This window comes from Capricornis sumatraensis, chromosome 2 (assembly GCF_032405125.1).
Source record: "Capricornis sumatraensis isolate serow.1 chromosome 2, serow.2, whole genome shotgun sequence".
In the NCBI taxonomy this organism is placed as follows: Eukaryota; Metazoa; Chordata; class Mammalia; order Artiodactyla; family Bovidae; genus Capricornis; species Capricornis sumatraensis.
In genome coordinates, this window is record NC_091070.1 from 100,680,128 (window position 1) to 100,688,669 (window position 8,542).

Consider the following 8,542-nt stretch of genomic DNA (forward strand, 5'->3'; position numbering starts at 1 on the left):
CCTATACATGATTGTTGGCTTTGCTTTCATAATCATCCTGTTTCTTACACCAACTAAACTGTCACTGTATTTTTTTATGACCATTTTATCTTTGATGATTTTTAGATCTATTATGGATTTTCCTATATATCTTCACTTATCGGTGAGGGTCTTATGTTAGTAGAAGTTACGACAACTGACTTCCAGTCAGTTAGCTGTGGCAGAACAGAAAAAAGAATGACCCACTGTACGTTATTAATATTATGTATCAATATACTATTCGTTTCTATTGTTTGCAGTCATCCAATTCCAAGTTTCCGAAATAAACTTTCAGAAAAATCACATCCTTTCGAATGTCCGTTTGACTGAATAGGAGCACGGAAATGTTATTCCATAAAATTGTTTACAGTCTCCATTCCGTTCCTCCTGTTTGATGTAGATATCGGCCTTTGGTTCTATCACTAGCTTTGCAAGTAAAAACAAAAAATTAATTAGAGCTCGTATGGTAATTTTACTGTTAGCAATAAGTTTAGCATAAAATGAACACAGAAGAGGTTACAGTAGACCAAATATGAAAGTCAGTTTAAAAGAAAACGTTGTGGTGAATGTTTACAGTAGGAATATAGTTATGAAGTTCCTTTATTATTATTCTATCCTTTCCGTCTCTTTTGCAGGGGTGTGAATGTACAGATTCCAGTACTATGGCTGGAGTGAATAATAGTATCATTATTCTTGAGAGCAACTCTACTAAGTCTTCACGCTCATGTCACTCAAGGTTTTTTAATACCTATTATGTTAGTCGTGTTCGTTGTTTGTGAAGTCACATAAGTTGCATTCATTCACGCAATGGTATCAAACAGCTATGGCATCAATTATAGATGTGACTCGATAGCGAATGTGAATCCATTTCACTGTGACAAGTTATTATTGTAGATATTCTATTCATGCCAGTAACAAAGCTGTGCAGAAATCATACAATGTTTATTAAGAAAATAAGATTTACTAATTTGTTTTATTATTCTATTTCTTTTAAACAGATTGAATGACAACAGGCACAACTTTTCATTCACTTGTATGACTATGAGCAGTTTGACCAAGTTGAAGAAGATGACTCGTTTGTAGTCTTCCCCATCAGCTCATTCCATCTACTGGCTTTTAAATCATTTAGTACAGAGCTCACCGTCTAGGTGTTCATCCAGTGTTTTGTTTGCTTATCATGCAGGATCATTTTAAAAGGAAAAGTATGTGTGTATGAGTTAGAGCTCTGATCCCAAGAGTCCATGTAGAAGCTTCCCCTGAGAAATGTATCGTTTTGGCACCAATGCTACTGAAATGTGTGAATGTGGCCTACCACACGTCCCAATAAGTGTAAACAGCTTCACATGCTACTTATTTGAAACGACCAGTACTCATGACATTCCATTCATCTGAGGACTCAATATGGCCAACTTAGGCTGTGTTTGCCAAACAGACTTTGAAGCATTCTTCACACAGTCCTTCATCAACGCCAGTTTTCAGATCAAATAAACCCTTGCTCCGTGAAGTTTGTGAACACATACACTCATGTTTTGTTTGAGATTTTAAAGTCATTCTTCAGTTTTGTTGGAGGAATGGTTCTGTATATGCCCTGTGGATCCCCAAATCCACTGATGTTCATGTGTCTTGGGGCTTCCCAGGTGGTTCCAGTGGTAAAGAGCATGCGGAACATACCCATGCAGGAGACATAGGAGATATGGATTCGATCCCTGGGGCAGGAAGATCTGAGGGAGAGCATGGCAACCCACTCCAGTATCCTTGCCTAGAGAATCTCATGGAGAGAGGAGCCTGGTGGGGCCTAGTCCATATGATCCCAAAGAGTTGGACACAATGTAAGTGAGTTAGCACAGCACACGATTCACTGTCAGAGCTAATATAATGGAGATGACATGAAAAGAAGCACCAGCGGGCGAAAGTCAATATCCATCACTTTTCAACTTTGGAATGTATTGTGATATTTTAGATCCATATTTGTATGACTTGATAGTTGGCGAATCGATGCGTATGAAGGCCTGATTGTGTTATATGTATGTTGAGGGAAGATATATTTTTATGTGGTTTGACATATGGGTCCCATTTCATTCGTAGACATCTGCATACTCATCACTGAATCATCATTTGTTTTGAAAAGACCATTGTTTGGAAAGGTTGTTGTCTAACCATGAAAGATGCTTGAATTCTTGGGCTCCTTAGAGGAAGAATTCAACCCGGCGCCAGTGATGAGGCTTGATCACTCAGAGCTTTTGTGTCGCAACGTTTTATGAAAGTATAAAAGAGAGAAAGCTTCTGACACAGACATCAGAAGGGGGCAGAAAGAGTGCCCCCTACTCATCTTTAGCTGCATGTTATCTAGCTACTAGCAGTCTACTCATTAGAGAAAGGAATGGCAGCAGACCCCTCACCCACAAGACATATGGAGATGACCGTGGCACCAGGTGAGTCATCCTGGGCCATAAAACGATTGATATGAGCAAATAGATAGCTTCATTCACATAGATCAGGAGAACCATGTATGAGTAAAGCATATTGGTTTGTCAAGTCAGTTCTGAGCCTTTGGGCAGAACCTACTTGAAGATAGAGTCTAGGGTCAATACATAGTACATTCACATAGCTTAAGGCAAACCTTTCCATAAGAAAAATGCCTTGGTCAGCTCAAAGTATGAGAAAAGTGAAGTTCAGGTGGAACCAGGTGTCATTATAGCAACACAGAATTGTAAGAGAAAACCTCTTTTTAAATTTGTATCGAGAAGGGGAAAGAAGAGAACAGCTTGTTTCCTCCTGCCTCGGAAGTGACAGATAACAACTGTCTGACACTTGCACCGCGTCTCCTCCCTTTGGAGACCCCTGGCCTTCCTGGCGGTTACCCTCTCAGTTTCATTCATTGAGTGTTTTCTGCCTTGTGAAACATTGGGCATAGCAGTATGTGTTTATTTACGGGCATTTCATCCAATTTCATGTAAATGCATATGTGAATTAGAAAGTTTGACATGCTGTTGCTTTGTATACCGATTGGGAAATGTGAGCCTCCAGGTTTAATTTAGTATTTCATGTTCATTTTAGGGGTACAAAGAAAAATAATATGACTGCTAAGATCAGCTTTCGTATTTTTTGCCAAATATGAATTGAGATCACATCGATCGGAGATGAGTCTGTGCATGAAAGCCCTAATAACTAAAGTTAATTGACTTCACTACCATGGGATGTTTTCCTATCTATTGAGGATTTACTTCATGTATTTCGATTTTAACTTTCTGTCTTACAGCCTTGTTTGTAGATCAAAGCTATTTGAAATTGTCATCTGGTTTTCAATGGCTTGTGAGGTTATTCATGAGTGGTTTATGAAACCGAATGGAGTGTACGTAGCCATACTTTGTTGTCATTCTATGAATTTGAAGAATGTCTGAAGCATGTCTGCAGTTATGCCTTAAAGATTCACACAATTGATGTCCAATATTTATCTCAATAGACTTGCTTTCAATGTGTAGTTTCCTATGCGTACGTTTTTCCTTATGGATTTGGGTAGAACTTGTATTGGAACACTGAAAAATCTCTGATATCAACCGTGCTGACCTTCTTTCTGGTGGTCATCATTAAGATTTTCATGCTCACTGTAACTTTGTGCAATGCGATGGATCCTAGTGGAAACAGGTGCTGTTCATCCTACTTTTGTGAAGATTGAATTCATCGTAGAAAGTGGAATGTGTTGAAATATTTATGGTATAAATATATCTTGTGTATATAATTACCCAGATTACTGCTGCGTATTTGATTGCTAAGTTATGAAATGTATGAGATAGATGTGATCCATCAATGGCGATTGGATACGTGGTGGAGAGGTATTTTGGTGATGCAAGAGATTTAAATGATGTGATCACAGTATGTATACTCCTTTTCTGTGGATAATGGGTCTTGGATCCATGTTTGAAATATTATGACCTTGTCTTTTGTTATGCAGGGGACGTGTCAAAAACGAAGATGAGGTGGGTACGTGCTTCAAGGGTAAGTATAGGGTTGAGGGCGTGACTATGATGTGGGTTAGGTTTAGGATGTGGATAGGGTGTCGGGTTAGGGTGGGGTTAAGGTTAGAGTTTGGGAAATAGGCCCCCACCATGTTAGGGTGAGGGGTGAGGTGTGAGGGTTCAGGGTCAGGGTGAGGGTGAGGGCCTCATCGCTGGTAAAGGATTGTACTCCAAATATACCCTTCCTTTCCCTCGAACAGAGCTCTCACTGCTGGAGCCCTTGGCAGTGTGGAACACACCAGCCCCTAAAACGTCCGCAAGGACGCCTGGGGCCTAGGTGCAAAGGCAAGGCAGGAGCGGAGCTGAGGCCAGGAAGGCGCCAGTGGCGTTTCCCAGCCGCGCGCAGCCTGCTCCTTCCTGGGCACTACGATTAGCGGCGAGGCAAGTCTGGGCAAGGCTCGCCCAGAGCACAGCAGCCTCGCGCCAGGAACTATGCCAGATCGGGCCTCTGAGCAGACCTGAAGCTCTGCCTTACTGGAGACGCACTCGGCTCCCCCCAACCAGGGCTGGCAGCTGCAGGCAATTGGGCTGCCTCATCTTCCCCCAAGGAGGCTCGCTTCCGTGCATGCTGTGCACTCGCCTTCCAGGTGGTGCCGCCCCTCGCCTCCTGCAGGTCTTGGCTCAGGGGCTACTTCCCACGAGCTGGGACTGTGGGCGGGATCCCAGACACGCAGGGGCAGGCCCCAACCACCTGCACACATCTCTGCTGGGGAGGAGAGTGCTAGGGAACCTAGGTCTGTCAGGCACCTGCTGGGCGCCCACGGAGTGTGTCTCCGGGTCTGGGGGCTGCAAACGCCAGCCAGGGTCCCTGGCTGCCTGGTGCTCTCCGTGTGGCGCTGAGTCTGGGCAGTCAAGATACAGCTGAAGGAGCTCTGCAGTTGCCCTTCCCTTCCCTCTGACAGAGATCTCATTGCTGGAGCCCTTGTGAGTCTGGAACCCACCGGCCCCTAACCCCTCCACAACGACGCCTGGGGCCTAGGTGCAAAGTCAAGGCAGGAGGGGAGCTGAGGCCAGGAAGGCGCCAGTGGCGTCTCCAAGCCTCGCGCAGCCTGCTCCTTCCTGGGAAGGAAGCCTAGCCGCGAGGCAAGTCTGGCCAAAGCTCGCCCAGGGCAGAGCAGCCTCGCGCCAGGACCTCTGCCAGATCGGGCCTCTGAGCAGAGCTGGAGCTCTGCCGTACTGGAGGCGCACTCGGCTCCGTCCAAGCAGGGCTTGCAGCCACACGCGGCTAGGCTGCCTAGTCTTCCCCCGAGGAGGCTCGCCTCCCCGCTTGCTGTGCACTCGCTTCCAGCCGGGGACGCCCCGCGCCTCCTGCAGGTCTTGGCTCAGGGGCTGCTTCCTCGGAGCTTGGACTGTGGGCGGGATCCCAGACACGCAGGGGCAGGCCCCAGCCGCTGGCACACGTCTCTGCTGGGGAGGAGAGCTCTAGGGAACCTACGTCTGTAAGGCCCCTGCTGGGAGTCCACGGAGTCAGCCTCTGGGAGTGCGGAGCCGCAGACCCCAGCCAGGGGCCCTGGGAGCCTGGTGCTCTCCGTGCAGCGCTGAGTCTGGGCGGCCAAGCAACCGCTGGAGGAGCCCTGCACTTGCCCTTCCCTTTCCTCTGACAGAGCTGGTACTGCTGGAGCCCTTGGCTGTGTGGCACTTACTAGCCCCTCACCTCGACTCCAAACCCCGAAGTCGACCCTGACCTCAAAACCCTATATCCCGAACCCGTAAACTAAACGCCGAGCTCCAATCCCCAAACCGTGAACCTGAACCGTGATACCGTAACCCTAACCCAACCCCAAACCCCAACACCGACCCTTAAAGCCCAAACCCAAACTTCAATCTCCAAACTCAAATCCCAAACCACAAACCTCTAACCCCTAAGCCGAATCCCAACCGCCAAACCCCTAAACTGAACCTTGAACCCCTAATCGGAACCCCAAACCCCAAACTAGAACCGCGAACCCCTAACCCCAAACCCTGAACGCCAAACCCCAAACACGAACCCTGAATCCGAATCCGAACCCTAAGAAGAGAGGGGATTCCCCGAACCCGAACTCTGATCCTGAACCCTAACAAGTTGGGGGGATGCCGGAACCCTAAACCTAACCCTCACAATAAAACTCTCAAATAAAAATAAACTTTTCTGGTCTAAGCCCTGCCTCTTGCGGTCCCCCGCCCCCTAAAAGCGAAAGGGTTAAATGGGGGACTTGAACTCCTGACTCGTAGGCCACAATCTGCCTGCTCGCCAGCCCGCCTAACCACTACGCTACAGAGGCTTGCTCTTGCTGAGAGGGCTCCCGGCCCCTCTTCAAGCCTCTGCCCGCCAGGGTCTGGTTCTGTAGAATATCATGGCTGTCCTAGGTCATCTTTGCTTTCTGTAGTCATAGTTTTATCCCAAAATCATAGACAGATCAGCTGAGAAAAAGCTTGGATTGTCTCGGTGGGGTGGATTTGCTTGTCCTGTGTTTCACCTGGAGGCAGTCGCGGTCCCGCCGGCCCGTCCTGGAAGGGGGCGTGGGGGCGGGGCGCACCGTGCGCGCGTCGGGGGCGGGGCGAACCTGGGCGGCTGGTCAGGAGCGCGGCTCACGTGAGCGGGTCTGGGGCGGGATGACCATGGCGGCGCGTCGGGGCCAGGGGTTCCCGGTTGTGCTCTCAGGGCTCGCCATCGCAGCTGGGAATGCTCGTTTCGTGGGCTCCTGGGTCCCCGTCGATCCGCAGCCAGCGAGCAGAGCGGAGGCCTGTGGACCACAGGTAAGGGAACTCGGACTCGGCGGAGCAGGGAACCATGTATTCTGCCCTCTTTGTTTGCAGTCTCGGAGCCAACTAACATGCCGGTCGCAGAAAAGCCTCGCCTTTGGGGCCAACGGTTTTACCGCTTTACCCCTTTGCATAAAGCTCAGACCCGCGCGGTTTTCCCAAGCAGCCTATGTATTGCTTCCTACACGCCTGGAGAGGATACCAGGCAGGAAGGCCAGGGGTCTCCAGACAGAGAAGATAGACTGCAAGTGTCAGACGTTTTTTTCTCTCTCTTAAGAGGCAGGAGGAGACAAAAGAGTGTTGCATTATTTTTTCTCCATCTTGATACAAATTTAAAAAGAGGTTTCTCTGAAAATTCTGTGTTGCCATGACAACTCCTGGCTCCACCTGAATGTCACTTTTCTCAAACCTTGAACTAAGCAATGTCTTTTTCTTATGGAAATGTTTGTCTTAAGGTATGTTAATGTACTAGGTATTCACCCAAGGCTCTGTCTTCAGGTCAGTTCCCCCTAAAGCCTCAGAAACGACTTGACAAACCAGCATGTTTTACTCATACCTTGTTCTCTTAATCTATGTGAATGAAACTATATGTGTGCTTGGAAATCTGCCTTTCTTCAAGATTCATGTCCATCATTTTATGGCCTGGGATGACTCATCTGCTGCCAGTGTTATCTCAATGCATGCTGTGGGTGAGGGGCCTGGTGCCATTCTCTGAGACATTGTCTTTCTTTCATTAGCAGACTGCTAGTGGCTGTATAACATCTGGCTAAAGACTAGCAGGGGGTCCTCTTTCTTCCCCCTTTTAATGTCTACGTCAGCAGCTCTCTCGATCTCTTTTATACTTTAATAAAACTTTATAACAGAAAACCTCTGAGCCATCAAGCTTCGTCACTTGCCCTGGATGGAATTCTCCTCTGGAGGCCAAGAATGCTGGCATCTTTTGTGGTTTAGTAACCCCCTTTCAGCCTTTTGTAATTCATATTGAATCTTCATTTCAGATTGAAGATGCATTCCACGGTATTGCCAACTGAAGTCTTCTCATCGCTATGGAGTATCTGTCCATGTGTTTAGGGTATTTTTCAGCAATCATGTATCATTTCCAGTGTGCCAGTCTTGTCATCCTCATTCCGTCCATAGCAAAGTCCTTTATTAATGCTGACATGATTGAAAGGGAATTGTTTGTTTAAATTCCTTTTCAGATTGTTATTTTGCTGATGTATACAGATAACACTGTGTCATCATTCATTTGTATCAGTTTGGACAGCTTGTTAGTTGTCTTTAGTTTCTTTAATTTCTCATAATTTAAGATGACCCTGGCTCATATATTTACAGTCTCACCCCTAGTCTCAGTCATTTCTTCAAAGAACTGTCCTTTTTTTTTTTTTAAACATTATATTATTTTTGACTGTGCTGGGTCTTTATTGCTGGTTTGTCTAGTTGTAGTGAGCAGAGGCTACCCCCTAGTTAGTTGCAGTGCCATGGCTTCTCATTGCAGTGCTTTCTCTGTTTGCAGAACTTGGGCTCTGGAGCATGCAAACTTCAAGAGTTGTTCAAGGGCTTCGTTGCCCCTGGGCGTGTGGAATCTTCTACACAGGAATTGAACCCGTGTTCCCTGGATCGGTAGGCAGATTCTTTACCACCGGGCCATCGGAGATGTTTTCTGTTCCCTTTTATTAGAGAATGATATTTAAAACATACATGTAGGAGCTCAATATGCTCAGCTGACAATACATGGATATATATATACATGTATTCCAGCTCGCCTT